This window comes from Bos taurus, chromosome 13, assembly GCF_002263795.3.
Source record: "Bos taurus isolate L1 Dominette 01449 registration number 42190680 breed Hereford chromosome 13, ARS-UCD2.0, whole genome shotgun sequence".
In the NCBI taxonomy this organism is placed as follows: domain Eukaryota; kingdom Metazoa; phylum Chordata; class Mammalia; order Artiodactyla; family Bovidae; genus Bos; species Bos taurus.
In genome coordinates this window covers 77022206-77040619 of record NC_037340.1, presented here as the reverse complement: position 1 = coordinate 77040619, position 18414 = coordinate 77022206, and positions in this window count along the sequence as shown.

Genomic DNA, 18414 nt, shown 5'->3' with positions numbered 1-18414 from the left:
TGCCATGATCTTTGTTTTCTGAATGTTGAGCTTTAAGCCAACTTTTTCACTCTCCACTTTCACTTTCATCAAGAGGCTTTTGAGTTCCTCTTCACTTTCTGCCATAAGGGTGGTGTCATCTGCATATCTGAGGTTATTGATATTTCTCCCGACAATCTTGATTCCAGCTTGTGCTTCTTCCAGCCCAGCGTTTCTCATGATGTACTCTGCATAGAAGTTAAATAAACAGGGTGACAATATACAGCCTTGACAAACTCCTTTTCCTATTTGGAACCAGTCTGTTGTTCCATGTCCAGTTCTAACTGTTGCTTCCTGACCTGCATACAAATTTCTCAAGAGGCAGATCAGGTGGTCTGGTATTCCCATCTCTTTCAGAATTTTCCACAGTTTATTGCAATCCACACAGTCAAAGGCTTTGGCATAGTCAGTAAAGCAGAAATAGATGTTTTTCTGGAACTCTCTTGCTTTTTCTATGATCCAGCGGATGTTGGCAATTTGATCTCTGGTTCCTCTGCCTTTTCTAAAACCAGCTTGCATATCTGGAAGTTCACGGTTCATATATTGCTGAAGCCTGGCTTGGAGAATTTTGAGCATTACTTTACTAGCGTGTGAGATGAGTGCAATTGTGCGGTAGTTTGAGCATTCTTTGGCATTGCCTTTCTTTGGGATTGGAATGAAAACTGACCTTTTCCAGTCCTGTGGCCACTGCTGTTTTCCAAATTTGCTGGCATATTGAGTGCAGCACTTTCACAGCATCATCTTTGAGGATTTGGAATAGCTCAACTGGAATTCCATCACCTCCCCTAGCTTTGTTCGTAGTGATGCTTTCTAAGGTCCACTTGACTTCACATTCCAGGATGTCTGGCTCCAGGTCAGTGATCACCCCATCGTGATTATCCGGGTAGTGAAGATCTTTTTGGTACAGTTCTTCTGTGTATTCTTGCCATCTCTTCTTAATATCTTCTGCTTCTGTTAGGTCCATACCATTTCTGTCCTTTATCGAGCTCATCTTTGCATGAAATGTTCGGGGAATGAAAAAGAAAATTTGCATATTCCTATCACAGCATATATGTGGCAGGTTAAGGAAGGAAATAGAATGTAAGTGTTGACTTAGAAAAACCTATGACTTACAGAGGGGGGAAAAAGGGGAGTTCCAGAACAATGCTGACATGATCCTGGCATCCATAGATGTTTATGGAGCATCAGCTCTCTGCCTGACACTGCTCAAGGCACTGAGAATACAGCAGGGAATGAAATACACAGCTTACCACAGTTGAGCTAACATTCTACCTAGGCGGAGCAGAGAGGCTGGGGACAAGCTCGTGTTGGGTGTGGTAAACTCAATGAACAAATATGTAATAGGAGAAGGTTTCCCATTTTTGTAAAAAGATTCACCACAAAAGAATCCTTGTGTTTTCTAGGTGTATTTATTTATGTATATAAATGCACAGGAAAAAGTCTGCAAGGAAGCACCCCAAACTGCCGACACTGTGATTCTGTGGGGAACGGCAGGTGCCTGGTGGTCCTCCAGAAGTGCTTTAGCTTTGCAGAAGAATGTACCCGTGTATCATCTGTGTAACACAAAATGAGTAATAGTTAGCAACTGGGACCCACATGCCATGCTGGTGGAAATACAAAATGGTACAACCACTTAGGAAAGCGATTGGCAATTTCTAATAGAAGTAAAGCGTGTGACTCAGCAATTCCCCTCCTAAATGTTAGCGTAAAAGAAATGAAAACCTATGTCCACACAGAGGTGTGTGCACCAGCATTTAGAGCGGCTTTATACGTAACAGCCTCAAAGCAGAGACAAGACAGAAGGCCATCACAGGGAGGCTAGACCAACACACTGTACGTCCTCACACTAGAACATTATTCCGCAACCAAACGGAGCAAGCTATTGATATGTGAACAGGTCTAAAAGCATTATATGGAGTGAAAGCAGCCAGGCAAAAAAGGCACATACCATGTGATTCCAATTACATGACAGGCACAACTAATCTACGGTGATAGGAATCAAAAGGATGGTTGCCTGTGGGGGTTGTGGGTTGACAGGAAGGGGACCCGAGGGAACTTTCTGGAATGACAGGAATGTTCTAGATCTTGACTGGGAGGTGCACCTGGTGTAGGGATTTGTCAAAATTCATTGAATCATTCACTTTAATCTGTGCACTTCACTGTAACAAATTTCGCATTAATATTCGTAATAGAATAACTACCAAAGCCTGGAGAGGAATATTCTGACGTGTTGAGTGTTTATTTCTAAATGGTAAAAATATAGGTGATTTTCATTGCCATCATATGCACATCTGGGGTTTTCCAAAGTTCCAGCAACATACATATAATCCTTTAGTGATCAGAAAAAAGAGTAAAGAAAAGGACATGGCCTATACATTTACATAAAAAAAGAACATATGCCTCTTTTGTGCATATTTTATTTATTTAGTCATTTTAGGGGGGTATGTTTTCTAAGAAGAAGGAAGGGAAGAGAGAGGAGGGTGAGAATAGGAAACTTTTCCATCCTTTTATTTTCAACAAAGATTAACTGGAAAGCAGCAATATTCAAAGATTGTTGTGAATGAGTGAAAATAATTCAGAGCCATAGATTTGTTAGTCAAGAAACTTGTAATAGTGCTGAGCATGTGGGGGATCCTATCTGCCTCTAAAAGAGCGGTTGAAAAAGGCCCCCTCATCCACAAAGCCTTCCTTGATTTTTCCTTCAAACCTCTGCCTCTGCACAACTCATCTTTCCACCATGCCCCTGGAGTACAGAGTGTTTTCCTTTCTTCTGATCCCCAGAGCCTAGTGCTGTGCTTTGCACCAGGTGGGTCCTCTGCCCAGGCTCTATGCATTTCATTTTTTTAAAGAAAGCCCCAGAGCAGGTCCCAGGCATGGGTAGGTCCCTAGCTTTTCACACTTTTACCCCACAGTGAACGCATCCCGGGCTGAGGAGGAACCGAGAGGTTGACCTTCTATTCCCTTGGGGTTGGGAACAGATACTTAGGGGATTCCCAGACGCGCTGTAGAAACTCCTGCCTTGCCTTGAAAGGTCACGCTGGTCACCTCTGGCCAGCTTTCTCCCTCCCCCGTTCTGGTTTCCTTGAGATGCCTGGGTGGGTAGAGGCTGAGACAGCAGGGCCAACCTCAGGTCTTGCTCCCCGTCTGCTCCTCTGGCCTCCGGGGAGCTCAGGCCTGCGGCGGGACTGGGACCAAGTTTGTCTGCAGTCTTTAGCCGGCGAGCCCCTGGGCCCCTGGCATTGTTTTCTGCTTCCCGCAACACCGTAAAAGCTTTGCTGAGGCTCAGGGAGCGTCTACAAAGTGCTCCTCTCCGGCTTTTTGGCGGCTTTTTATCTTTGGATCCAGGCGAAGCTGTGGAGGGGCAGGGCAAGACCGAGGCCCGAGTCGGTTGCAGCAGCGGGTGCGCTGTGGGGACCGTGAGATGTACAGGATGCCCGCGCTGCAGGATAATGGGGATCGGGATGGGGGGGGGAGACCTCCATCCATAAAGTGGGCAGGGAGGACTCGGGGAGTCTGTGACCTGTCTTGCTGTGGCAGCTGCTGAAAAGTCCTGTTGGAGAAGGGAATCAGAAGGTACAGACAGGATACTGCGCATACCACCAGAGACTTCTTTCCTTTTTATCTTGACATCATAGTCTTGATCCATCCTTTTCCAAGCCAGGCAACTCCCTCTCACCATACACACTATAGCCTCTAGCTAGGCTCCCAGTTTCATGCAATCCAGGCTCCTCTAATTTACTCAGTGTGTGACCCTGGGCAAGTCACCTTACCTCTCTTTGCCTCAGTTTCTTCATCTGTAAAATGGCATCATAATCATTCCCATTGTTATGAGGAGGTAATGAATTAACATATGGAAATTGCTTAGAACAGTGGCTGGGATGCAGTAGGTATTATAAAAGGATTGGTGATGATCTTTTATTGTTATTATTTTTTATTACTGCAAGCTATCCTCCATCCAACAGTGTGACCATTTAAAAACCTGAATCAGAATCAGGTCATGGATTTAAACACCCTTGCTTAAATCCCTCCCCAGGCTGCCCACTGTGCTTAGCATAACATCCACGCGTGGACTGTCTCCACATTACTAATCTGACTTCTTTGCTTACTACTCATTTCATTATCATTGTTCCCACCTCACCAGCCTCCTTGCTGTCCCGGAATGTTCCGAGTGTGGTTCAACCTCGGGGACTTTGAACTTGCATTTTTTCTGCCTAGGAAGCTATTCTCACCCTTTATAGAGTTGTTCTGGCTCAGCATTCAGATCTCAGCTTAACCATTACTTCCCTCAGAGAGTTTTCCCAAATCACCCTATCTGGGTACATACCTTCTTGTATTTCTCTATGAAAATGCCTTCTTTATGTCTTAGCTATTATGGGCTATGTGTTTATTTATTTACCATCTCTCTCCCCAGACTAGAATATAAACGTCAAGAGGTGAAACTTTGTCTTATTCACTGTTTTCCCCTCTACATTTAGCATAATGATTAGTACACAGTAGGTGCTCAGTACATATGATTTGGTTAAAGGAATGACTGCAGAAATGAGAAAAGGTCTCTAGGATTTAGAGTCTCCTGAGAGAGACTATTGATGGAGAAGCCATCCATCTAGGGGAGAGTGGATAAGGTTTTTGGGGACTATAGCAGATAATTGGTTCAAGTGGGACATATTTTTGAGGTGCCTGTAGGATTGCTTGGAAAGATGTTCCCTAAATACCTCACACATGGGTCTGGAGTGACCTAGACTTTTTTCTACAACTGAATAAAGACCCAACTCAAGGTGGTTTAAGCAACGTGACCTTATGTAGGGCAGTCTCAGGGTTGGTTAATTCAGTGGCCTAACAGCAGTATTAAGGGTCCAGGTCCTTTCCATCCACTGTGATGGCACAGTCTCTCCTCATGGGCCCAACATGGCTGCCAGAGCTCCAGACATGGAGTCTTCATGCAACATCCACAGATCAGAAGGACAGAGAGATCCTTTTCTTTTCCTGAGTCCTGTTTTAAGAGAGAAGAAAACTTGCAGCCCTCAGTCTTATTGCATCAAGTCCTATTGGCTGATGTGTCATATGTCTGTTCCTCATGATTGATTAAGACTCCTTAAGATTTTGGAGAAGGCAATGGCAACCCACTCCAGTACTCTTGCCTGGAAAATCCCATGGACTAAGGAGCCTGGTGGGCTGCAGTCCATGGGGTCGCTAAGAGTTGGACTCGACTGAGCGACTTCACTTTCATGCATTGGAGAAGGAAATGGCAACCCACTCCAGTGTTCTTGCCTGGAGAATCCCAGGGACGGGGGAGCCTGGTGGGCTGCCGTCTATGGGGTCGCACAGAGTCGGACACGACTGAAGCGACTTAGCAGCAGCAGCAGCAGCCTTGAGATTTACCTGTTGTAGGTGGGAAGGGGTTCATTGTCTTCAGAGGTAGCCAAACTTGGAGTTTTGATAGGGAGAAGGGGAGATGGTTATTCTCTACAAAAATGGTATCGTCAGTCTTCAGAAGGCGAGGTCTGAGCTACAGTCTTATTACCAGAGAAAGCCAGTAGGAAGTGGCAGTGCAAGAGAATGGGGGAAGGGAGGGGAAGGTGGGCAGGGCACCCCTCCCATTTACTGCTAAGAAAATGTTTTTAAAAGGAGGGAGATGTCACTGTGCTGAGTGCTACTGAGTCATCGAGTAAAATCAGGATGGAGAAATAGCCACTAGGGTTGGACTTGGAGGTCCAGATTGCTGGCTTTGATGAGAGCAGTGGAATGATGGATGTTTCTGGAATTTATACCTGCACCCCCCTCTACTGCTACCCAACTCCATGCTTTACCGCTGCTTTTCTGGATTCTTAAAATAGCTTCCTTACTGATTCCTCAGACTGGTATCATATTGCAGAGGTCTTTCCACGTCAAGCTGAGCAAGTCATAATTACATCAGTCAGCGGTAGGGAGCCAGTAGAGGTGCCTGAGCCGGGGAATAACTGGGTCATGGCTGCCCTTTATGGCGGTTAACCTGAAGGAGCGGTAGAGGGTGGAATGGAGGCTGGTGAGACTGGAGGCAGGAGGAGTCTCCCTAGTCCTTTGATTTGCCTCTGTTCTTTCTAGTGCTAGGGCCCTGCTTGATCTCTGGAAACATTCCCTCCCTGCTTTCAGTCCATAAGGTCCATATAGGACCCACTCTCCTACCCTCTCTAGTGGAAGAAGACGTGTGACCCAGACCTGGCTGTTGAGAGTCAGTGACTGGCCACAGGACCCAATTCCAATCAGATGGCCTTTCAAGCTGCACTTTGGGGAAACGGTCTATTTCTTTCAGCCCCTAGATCCATCTGTACCTGAAGCTACTGCAGACTTTTCACTTACATGAGCCGATATGTTCCCTGTTTTGCTTGAACTGTTTTTTGAGTTGGATTTCTGCCCCTTGCATCTTAAGAAACCTTAAATAATACAGTAACTAGGGGATTTGGAACATGAGCGTTCTGGATATGGAAGGAGAGAGTCAAGGTTGACTGTGGATCTTCCTGGGAGGATAGTATAGGCAAGTATGGGAAACCATTTATTAATTTATTCAATACATGTTTGTTGAGTACCTATACAGTTCCTGGCTCTGTTATAGACCCTGGTGACACAGCAGTGAGCAAAACAGATAAAAACTCTTCTTTGTATTGAGCACATAGTCTAGTGGCTCAGGAAATAGCAATATTTACTCTGCTATCATGATTATCAACATCACCCCTGTTCATAGATGTGGAAAATGAGGCTTCAAGAGGTGAAGTCACACAGCCAGTGAGGAGCTGAGTGGAAATCTGACTTCATCTCTCTGATTTCCCAATCAGCTGTGTCTGCCCCACCAGGCCGGAGAGAGAGAGTACACCCACGTGGAAGTGACTTCACACTTCAGAAAGATTGCTACACGCTGATTGAAAGGAGTAGAACAGGACTTTTCTGCACTGAAGGCTGGAGGAATCCACTGCAGGACAGAAATGTGATCTGAAGATGGGGAGATTTGAGTCACAAATCATAGTGGTTTTAGAGCTGGGAAAAGGTCGTTGAGATCAGATCAATCAACAAGGCTTTCTGAAAGAAAGGGATGCTGTGGCCTGTTTTGTTTTGTTTTGTTTTTTAAAGCTTTTTATTTTATATTGGAGTATAGTCGATTAACAATTTTGTGAGAGTTGCAGGTGGACAGCAAAGGGCCTTAGCCATACATATACATGTATGCATTCTCCCCCATCCAGGCTGCCACATACCATGGAGAAGGGTTTCCTGCTATACAGCAGGACCGTGGCGGTTATCCGTTTTAAATATAGCAACGTGTATTAATACCTGTCAATCCCAAACTCAGCAGGGTCTTAAAAGAAGGGCAAGGTATTGGTAGGAGAATGTGTAAGTCTGTGACCGCCTCAGTACTCCGTGGGTCACATCTTCAATCGGATGTTGAATCAATTATTATTTTTTTCTTTCTGTTTTTATTTGTTGGATGCTGATGACAGTGGGGAGAAGGAGTCCTGGTTATTGTGACTTGACAGCTTTTATTGTTGCTGCTGAAATCATCAGCCCCCTGCCAGCAGCACCCAGATCTTACGGGTCTGCAGGCTGGAGATACACACACAATACTGCATTTAAAAAAAAGTCTCCAACAGGAGCTGTGACTCATACACATTTCTGCCGGCATGAATAAAAATATCGAGAGTGAAAGATGGATTAGTCACTGGAACACAATTTGCTTTGGAGAACTGAGTTCCCCACAGTTGCCGCTGTTCCTTATTAGCTTCTGAAATTTGGAAACTGGACCCTATCCTGGTGCCTGCCAGGGATGTGGGATGAAGTCTGGCTGGGTGGGTGCGGGTTTTGTGGGGCAGAGGGTGGACTCAATGCAGCAGGACTGGCTGCTGCTGGTGCAGCACTTCGATCCTACAGGTGGTCTTCAGTTGGCTGCTGTTCTGATGGGCCGTTGCCTGGGCTGTTCACTAGGACCACCTTGAAACCAGCGTCGTCCGTTTTTTCATGCATTCACTCCTTTATTCATTCCATCAGTCCACTGTAAGCAAGGCGGTGTGTTAGACTCTATGTGGGACCCCAAAATGGATTGAAGAGAGGAGCTTACCAAGGAGCCAAGGCCATTTCAAGGGAAAACAAAAAAGACTTCCTAGATGATCCAGTGGCTAAGACTCCACGCTCCCAACGCAGGGGCTGGGGTTCAGTCCCGGGTGCTGCAGTGAGATCCTGCATGCTGCACCGAGAAGATGCTGCATGCTTCGAGTAAAGATCCCGCGTGCCTCAACTAAGACCTGGCGTAGCTAAATAAAAAAATATGAAACAAACAAACAAAACCCCAAAGAGCCAAGACCAGGAAACACGATATAAATGTCTACATAGAGATTTAGAGAAAGGTGAGATCTAGCCCAAGGATTGGCAAACTGCAGGCTGCAGGCTACTGTTTGTATAAATAAAGTTTTATTGGAACACAGCCACACTCATTCATTTACATATTGTCTCCTGCTGCCCTTAGCACTCCAATGGCAGAATCGTGTAGTTGTGGCACAGACTCTACAACCCTGAAAGCCTAACATATTTACTAACTTTGGGCCCTTTACCCCAAAAGTTTGCTAGCTCCTAATTTAGTGTCGGTCACAGATTTTCAGTTGTAAACAATAGAAACTGCCCTAGAATTTTACAAATGGTTATAAGGAGCTCACAGAATCTCAAGAGTGCCCAGGAAGTCAGTCTTGGCAACCAGACCCCAAAGAATGGTGCCCAAACCACTCTGTGGGGTGGCTCCTGGAATGGTCCTGCTGAGCTCAGACACCCGAAAACCAAAACTTCTGCTGTCACTGTGCCCCAAAGCCGGATGCTTCTGCCATCGCTTTGGCCAAGGGTAAGCAAAAGACACACAGACCTGGTGACACAGCAATTCCATTTCTGATTGACAACCGAAAAAATACTTGCTCACAGATACACATGGAAATGCACATGAGGATGTTTGTGACACGTTGCTTCAAAGAGTTTGCAATGGTTTCTAGCACTAGGAAATGGAGAGGTAGGACATAGTTTTATTGGTTAGGGTTAACATTAGCTATAACAAACAGACCATAAAGTATGTGAAGTCTCAGACCCCAAGGACGTTTCATTATTTGCTCAAAAAGGCGTTCCAAGGTGAAAGTTACCAGTGGGTGGTCTGTCTCCTCTCCATGCAGGCATTCAGATCCAGGCTGAGGGGTCCCTCTGGGGTCATCATCCCAGTCAGTTTAGAAGGGAAAAGAGCATGGAGGAGAGGGCATGAGAGAGGTTCTAAGGGCCAGGACTGGAGGCGATACGCATGGCATGTCCTGGCATCTATGGGCTGAAGCTGTTATGTGACTCTGCCTCCCTGCAAGGGAAACTGGGAAATGTAGTCCTGCCCTGTGTCCTGGAGGAGGAGGAAACCATATTTCGGAAACAGCCAGCAATCTACCACCGTGATACATTCACATAATGGAATCCTAAGCAACAGTCGGAAGTAATGAGTTATATTTACAAAGAGCAACAAGGAATGATCTCAAAAAAAAAAAAAAAAAAAAGAGGTTCAGTGAAAAAAGTAACACAGCTTGGGATGCGTAACCCTGTACCGTTTATGCAAAAATTTATAAACAGCCTTTGGGCTTCCCTGGTGACTCAGATGGTAAAGAGTCTGCCTGCAAGGCTGGAGACCTGGGTTCAATCCCTGGGTCAGGAAGATCCCCTGGAGAAGGAAATGGCAATCCACTCTGGTATTCTTGCCTGGAAAATTCCATGGAAAGAGAAGCCTGGCGGGCTACAATCCATGGGGTCGCAAAGAGTCGAACACGACTGAGCAACTAACTTTAACTTATAAACAAGCAACCATAAAACAACATTTTATCTCTTTATATATATTTTTACTATGTCTATCTGGATACTGCTGCTACTAAGTCACTTCAGTCGTGTCCAACTCTGTGCAACCCCATAGACGGCAGCCCACCAGGCTCCCCCGTCCCTGGGATTCTCCAGGCAAGAACACTGGAGTGGGTTTGCCATTTCCTTCTCCAATGCATGAAAGTGAAAAGTGAAAGTGAAGTCGCTCAGTCGTGTCTGACCCTCAGGACCCTATGGACTGCAGCCTTCCCGGCTCCTCCATCTGTGGGATTTTCCAGGCAAGAGTACTGGAGTGGGGTGCCATTGCCTTCTCTGCTATCTGGATACACTCATATCCAAATAAATGTATGGCAGATGGGCAGAAAAAACACACTTTAAATATACCCAAGTGGGTGTCCATGGGAGAGTGGGGAGGGGGGAAGGAGGAGGAGAAATGGGTGATGAAGGCAAAAATAAATGGAAATAAAATAGAGGCCATACTCTGATGTCACTGATGGTGTGCCATGGCCTAAAGAGTGTTGTTAACTAACTGTGTGCATCTGAGGTCCAAATTAAAAAAAAACAAAAACAGAAAGGGGACCAATGTATTAAGGAATAAAAATAATATATTCAATATATCCATTGTAGAAAATTTGGGAAATGTAAGTGTAAAGAAGAAAACAAATACCCATAATCCCACTGCCCACTTAACTACTCTTGTTATTTTTGTACGTTTCTTTCCTGTCTTTTTTGGTATGAATACATAAGACATATTGACAATATTGGGATCACACTCTATATGTAATTTACTCCACTCTTTTCCTCCCCGTTTATCCATGTGTCTTGACCATGCTTCTATTTCATTAGACTTTGACAGCAGACTTTTAAACGGCTAAATAATTTTCCACATTGTGGATATACTATAATGTATTTCAGTATTTATCTATAAGTGAGAATTTGTTGTTGTTGCTGTTGTTGAGTCACTAGGTTGTATCTGACTCTTTGCGACTCCATGGACTGGAGCATGCCAGGCTTCCCTGTCCTCCACTTTCTCCCGGAGTTTGCTCAAGTTCATGCCCATTGAGTCGGTGATGCTATCTAACCAAGTGGGAATTTAGGTCTTTTCAAATATGAGTTATTATAAGTCACACTGCAGTGAACATCTTTGTGAATCAAAGTTTATGTGAGCGTGTGATGATTTCTGTGGTTCAGATTCCTGGAATGAGAATATAACTAGGTCAAAGGGCATGAACATAGACATGTATCCAATTTTTAAGGTGTTCGGTGCATTTTTAAGTGGTGAGATGGAGAACACAGAGAGAAAGTATAGAAGACATACATGTAAACCGTAATAACTTATTAAAAAGTGAGCCTTTGTGAAATCATCACCAAGGGTAAGAAATACAACACTGCCAGACCCCTCATGCCTCAGTATGGCTCTTCTAAACCCCTGACCCCTACTCCCTGGTCTGGGAGGAAACCACTGCCCTGATCCACACAGTAAAAGTTACACTCTTTTCTCTATAGCTTTGCCATCCAAATGTGCACCTCTAAGTCCTGCGGTTTAATATGCTTTACAGCACCATGTAAATGGAACCATACATAATGTGCTTTTGTATATCTGGCTTTGCTGGCTCCATATTACATTTTAAAACTTCATCCACACGCTGCTGCGTGGGGCTGTATGTAGTGCTTTCTCTGCTACAACTTCTCTTTTCTTTTCTATGAGTCTGTGTACATTTCACATTGCTGAGGACCTACATTTGTGTGGTAGGGGAAGAAAGTCCTTTATTTTGTAGAGGGATCTTTTATTTTTTCTTCAAGATTTCTGGGGGCTGTAAGATCTCACTGTGCCCTCATATTCCCTTGTAGAGCTGGCAGAGCAGGATTCTTAATGTCTGCATTTAACAGATGAGGAAACTGAGGCTCAGAAAAAGGAACAAAGTTCCAGTTCCCAGTCTCTGCTGCCATACATTTATTTGGATATATGTGTATCCAGATAGACATAGTAAAAAATAGTGCCTGATATATAGTGAGGGCTCAAAAAATAAATGGCAACAGTTGGTATTAGAACTTTCTCCCTTTCAACAGAGGTTCCAGGAATAGAATTTGCCCAGCATATCTGGAAGGCAGGCTACAGTGTAAATGGCACTTGGGGAGGGTGCGGCTGTTTGTGTTTCTGCTGGCTAAAGAGGAAACCATCAGTTTTCAGTAAAAGTTACCACTGAGATTGCCAGGTGTCTGGATTTGGACTGGGCAGCCCTATTTTTTGAGCACTGAGTCCAGGAAACAAACCCAAAAAACCCAAAAAACCCAGACATATAAATGTGTATCCAGTATGTCTGCTGAAACCATCTGGCATCTCTTGCTACAGAATTTCAAGATACACCATCCAGGTCAATCTCCGGGCTTGGCTAAGTTGTAGAATTTACCTTTTATGCACCAGTCTATTTCTGAATCTTTTTCTTCACTTTTACCCCCAGTCCAGGCTTCATGTTAGGAATCTTAGAACTCTGCTTCATTGGAAAAACATTATGGTGAATAGCAGTCCTCTCTGGGGCATCTGCCTTTTAAGGGATAAGCTGGAAGTGGGAAATACTTATTTCAAAGAATTGGGTGACCCTAATACAAGAAGTGCAGATGTCAGATGGCTCTACAGTTGGTTAATTTAGGAGCTCAGTGACATCAAAGATCTAGGTTCTTTCCATCTGTCATTTCTGCCATCTTCAAATGATCAACAATGTCCTTCCTCATGGTGTCAAGATGCCTGCCACAACTCCACGCATCATGGCTTCACTCAGTTATAATAACAAATACTCAATCGAGTATCAGCAGCATCCCATGCACTTTCAAGTTATAAAGTATTTTCATCCGCAAAACAACCCTGTGAGGTAGGAACTCTTATCGGTTCCATTTTACAGACAGACGCATCAAAGCTGGAAGAGATAGTCACTTGCACAGTTACACAATAGGAAGTTGTGGGGCTGGAATTTGAACCCAGGCAGCTGGTCTCTAGAGCTACAATGTCCAAAGTCTAGAGAGAAAGGAAAGGACCAGGTCAGCAGCCAAGCTAGGATTGGAACTGAAGGTCCTAAGCATTTCCTTCTTTCTTTCCTCCAGGCTATATTTCCAAAGCTTTCAGAAGGAATATGACTTGGCAAAGCGCTGAAACCATGAATCAATCTAGTATCTATTATGTTCAGATCAGACCTTGAACCAGAGCCTTCTGGAGATATCTGCTTCTAAAAGCAAGGGTTTCTTTGGACAAGTTTTGACTTGGGGAGTTGCAGGTGGCCCCACTAAGAGTAGCAGGAAGAGAATTGTGTTTTGGTCTGAAGAAATGAACCCTGGTCTGCGTGTGCAGCCTTGGGTTGGGGTGTCCAGCTGTTCTGTCCAATGCCAAGGGTGGAGACATCTTTCTCCTCGTCTCAGAAGGCTGCTCTTGGTGCTTGGAATGGGAAAAGATTCTCTGGGCAGCTGGCCTGACTTACTGAGAACTCATCTGAATCTGGGAAATGATTGGCAATCTGGGACAGTCCGATAATGCGATTCTCACCTGGCTTGTTCAACTTGGGATGGAGAAAAAACCACCCGTTGGGCCTTCCCTGGTGGCTCAGTGGTAAAGAGTCCGCCTGCCACGGCAGGAGACACGGGTTCATATCCCTGATCTGGGAAGATTCCACACACCGAGGAGGAACTAAGCCCATGGACCACAACGACTGAGTCAGGGCTCCAGAGCCCGGGAGCCGCAACTGCTAAAGTCTACGTGCTCCAGAGAGAGAGCCCGTGCTCTGCAACCAGAGAAGCCACCACAGCCAGAAGTCCGTGTGCCTCAAGGAAGAGTAGCCCCTGCTGGCCACAACTAGAGGAAAGCCCGTGCAGTAACCAAGACGCAGCAAAGCCAAAAAGAAAGAAATGAGTAAATAAAACTAAAAAAACCACCCCTTGCTTTCTCTTAATTATTATCATTTTAAAAAGCAGAGCTTGGGAAGTAGGGGTGGTCTTCAAATCCTGTTGGCTGTTGTTTAGTTGCTCAGTCGTGTCCGACTCTTGTGACCTCATGCCAGGTTCCTCTGTCCATGGGATTCTCCAGGCAAGGACACAGGAGTGGATTGCCATTTTCTTCTCCAGGGGATCTTCCTGACCCAGGAACTGAACAGGGTCTCCTGCATTGAAGGCACATTCTTTACCAACTGAGCTACAAGGGAAGCCCAAATCCTGAGCCCACAGAATCTGAGAGCGTCTCATTAGGGAATAAGGAACTCTCTGTGTAAATGTTTCCAAGCAGCATTCACTTCTTCTGCACAACCGTGAGACTTATGCAACAGAAACGAAACGGTATTTCCCACTATTCGCGAAGTACACGGTGACAGAAATTCTGAAGTTGTCCCTGTAGGAGAGAATTTCCCTATTATTACCGTCACTTTTTTTCTTGCTAAACTGAAAAATTTTTTTCTTCCTCCGTTCTCTCCGTTCTTTTGGTGAATGTTTCCCAGCTAGAGCTGATGTCAGGACCTGCCCTGGAGACAGACAGGGATCTAAGGGGCTTCTAGCTGAACATCCTGGATGGGAGGGGTGGAAGTGATGAGGAAGAAGGGAGGAGAGGTCAGGCTAAAACAGGGAGAGAGAAAAAGGAAACCTCCCCTTGCTTGTGATTCCTTAGTCACGTTTGGTTCAGCGAGCTGCTCTGTGCCAGGCTTAGCTGGGAGGCGGCCAGCCCTGGACTAAGGGAGTCCCCGCTGATCACATGAGCACCGAGCTCTTGATCTGAGTAGCGAGACCTGGGCAGGCACTGACCTGAGGCAGAGGCCTGGAGGTGCCACCAAACAACTCTGGAAAAGTTGAGAGGATCCCGTTGATTTGTTTGCTTGTTTATTGATGGATTGCTAATCTGGTTATTGCTTTTCTCCTCCTGCTCTGATCTGGAAACACCAGGAAGGAAGGAACCTTATCCATTGTAGTCGCTGCTGTAGCCCAGCCTGGCGCACAGTAGGTCTTCAATAAATACTTGAATGAATGACAGAAGGAACTTGCTGTCTTTGTCGAATGCCTCACTGTCTGCTCCCCTTGCTGGCGTGAGGTCAGCTCCAGGAGGGCCTGAATGGTTACGTCTTGCTGACTTCCGTGGTTCTAGCACCTCCTTCCATGTGTGGAACATCGTAGGTGCTTGTGGCGGACACCTCACTTTCTCTTTTTTTTTTTTGCTGCACCATGCAGGATCTTAGTTCCCCAAAGAGGGATCGAACCCGTGCCCCCTGAACCAGGCGTGTGGAGTCTTAACCATTAGACTGCCAGGGAAGTCCCATAAGCTTCTCTCTTAATAACAGAACCCCAAGCTTTGCAGGCAGCCATGTCCCAGGAGATGGAGCAGGATTGTTTTAAGTTGATGGTTACAACCTCGCTCTTGGTCAAGGACTATTTAAAGGTGGTCACGTGTCCCAGTCTGGCCTGTGAGGTGTAAGGGAGAGCCTTCTTGCTGCGGGCTTTGGAGAAAGTTTGATAAGAGAGAGGCCCTTTATCCTCTTCTTTCCTTTCCTGCTTTGGAGTGGTGTTAGCAGGCGATGTGGTGGATACAGCAGCCATGTTGTGACTGTGAGGCTCCAAACATTGGAAGAAAAGCCACCATGATGAGGACTGCAGGGTCACAGGTGCCTTGGTCTTTGATGATGTCACCAAGTCCTGAACCAGGCTGAGAAGCCAACCTCTCCTCGGGACCTCCTGTTAAATAAACAATGTCTTATGGGTTGCAAAGAGTTGGACACGACTGAGAGACTCACACTGTAACACCGTATGATTTAACCCATCAGTAGCCCATTTTCTCCTCCACGAGCTGAATGCATCCGAGTAGATTCAGTATTCAATGTAAGAACTGAATAAATAAAAGCCTTCACTTCTGGAGTGCTTCCCTGGTAGCTCAGATGGTAAAGAACCTGCCTGCAATGCAGGAGACCCTGGTTCGATTCCTGGGTCAGGAAGATCCTCTGGGGAAGGGATAGGCTACCAACTCCAGTATTCTTGGGCTTCCCTTGTGGCTCAGCTGGTAAAGAATCTGCCTGCAATGTGGGAGACCTGGGTTCGATCCCCAGGGAAGATCCCCTGGGGAAGGGAAAGGCTACCTACTCCAGTTTTCTGGCCTGGAGAATTCCATGGACTATACAGTCCATGGGGTCACAAAGAGTCTGATATGACTGAGCGACTTTCACTTCACTTTACTGGAGTGCTTACTATCTGCTCTTAGCATTTTCCATGTATTAACTGAGGAATCTTTGTAACAACCTCACGACATTGGAACAATTATGATCCTCAGTGCACAGATGATGAAAACGGGGCACAGAGAGCTTAATCTATTGAGTTGTATTATCTCACTAGGGGATGGGATGGTGGAGAAGAAACATCCCAGAGGAACCCAAGGGAGTAAAAGACTATAATGAGCTGGGCCCCATGCACAAAGGCAGAAACATTTGGATGGTCTTTTGGGCAGTATGGGCTAATTCTTGGGTGAAGCATGGGATCTGTGTGTGTGTGCGCGCATGCGTGAAACTATCCCTGAAGCTGAAGCCGATCTTCCTTGGTCAAAGCTGGGAAGGGGACTAACATATGTTGAACACCTACTATGTGCCAGCTATCTGTATCACGTACTTTGAATTAGTGGTTCTCAGTGGGGAGCAATTTTGTCCCTGCTTGTTAGGGACATGTGGCAATGTCTGGAGACATTTCTGGTTGTCACTGGGGAGGGAGAACTGCTGGCAAGCGGTGGGTACATCATGCCTCTGCATGCCCTACAACGTATGGGATGGTCCCCAACTAGGAATTATCTGGCCCCAAATGTCACTTTTCTGAGGTTGAGAAAACATGGCTTTCCATTTTTCTTCTTTTTCTTACAATGACTGCCATTTTACACAACAGGCAACTGGTTCAGAGGTTCAGAGAGGTGAAATGTCCTGACCAAGGTCACCCAGTCAGGTCTGGAGCTGGAAAACCAATGCAAGTCAAAGTGAGAGTGAAGTCGCTCAGTCGTGTCCAGCTCCTTGTGACCCCATGGACTGTAGCCCACCAGGCTTCTCCGTCCATGGGATTTTCCAGGCAAGAGTACTGGAGTGGGTTGCCATTTCCTTCTCCAGAGGATCTTCCCGATCCAGGGATTGAACCTGGGTCTCCTGCATTGTAGGCAGATGCTTTACCGTCTGAGCCACCAGGGAAGTCAAATCAGTTTCATTCCAAAGCCAGGGTGTTCCCACTATGCTCTCTCCTTGGGGGTCAAAGGATTAAAGACAAGGCAATCGAGGATCAGAGAGGTTCTGTGACCAGATGAAGGTCACACAGCAGTTACTCCAGAGACCTCTTTCCAAGGGAGCTGGTCACATTTTGGACACAACTGACTCCACTCCCCAAACCTGGAAGGCTCTACCTCATACCCTTGACTCTGTGTCCAGGGGAACTTAACTCACTCAGGCCCAGATCAAGCGTCACCTTGTCCAAGATCAAAAAGAAACAGCTCAGAGAGGGCAGAAGCCACCTTACTTTCTCCCTGTGTCCTTAGGCACCTGCAGTATTTACCCAGAGGCCACTGGGAGAATAATCCTAGGTGTCTGGAACAGCCCAAAGGATGATTACAGCCTACAGGGGGATATTATTGATACCTGAATCAGCCAGTCTACACACAGACAAGACAATCTCTGGGTCCAGAAGAGGGGCAGGTCAGGAACTGTGAGGACAGTTTGGAGAGTGGGGCCGGGCTAAGAGGGCTGTTCATACCTACAATATTAATCAAGAAACATTAACAGAGAACTTTCACCTACGGGGCATTGTTCCAAGTAGCCCTTATGGATTAACATATAACCTTGTATAGAACCCCATGAGTTAGGTACCACGGTCATTCCCATTGTCCAGATGAGAACATTGAGGCTCTTGAGGCAAGGAACCAGGGCAAGGTCACCCAAAGAAACTAGCAAGGGTGGGAACTGGGGTTTTAACCTGAACAGCCCCCAAGGTGATCTTCCCTTCGCATCTTCCTGGGAGACAGGTGAGGACATTTGTCGAGCACTTCGCGACGATCAAGGTCACACTGAGCAGCCTAGACTGGCAGCAGGGTTTCCCAAGGCATTGTTGGTGGGTGGGGGGCGCGGAGGAATGGGGATGGGGAGCTCGGGCAGAGCAGCTGTCACTTGATTAGTGCCTCGAGAGCAGATAATAATTTCCTCTGGAAAGGTTGGAAAGGGAAAGGTTGGAAAGGGCAGGCTCATCTCTAGGGGTCGGGGCGGGGCACAGAAGTTATAAAGAAAGAGAAAAAGAAAAGGCAGGAAAAAGAAAAAGGAAGGGGAAAGAGAGAAGAGGGGGTAAGAGAGAGGAGAGAGCCGAGCCGCGCGTCTTCCTTCCCAAGGTCGTGGGAGCGCCCGAGGGCACCCAGCTGGGCGCCCCAAAGGCAGCGGGCAAGGTTGGCCGCCTTCTTCGGGGGCCGCTAGGGGTGCGCGCGGCGAGGCGAGGCGAGGCGAGGCGGGCTTGCTCCCGAGCGGCTACGCCGCCAGCTTCCACAGTCGGGTGTTGACTCAGCCGGAGCGGCGGCCGGCCCTG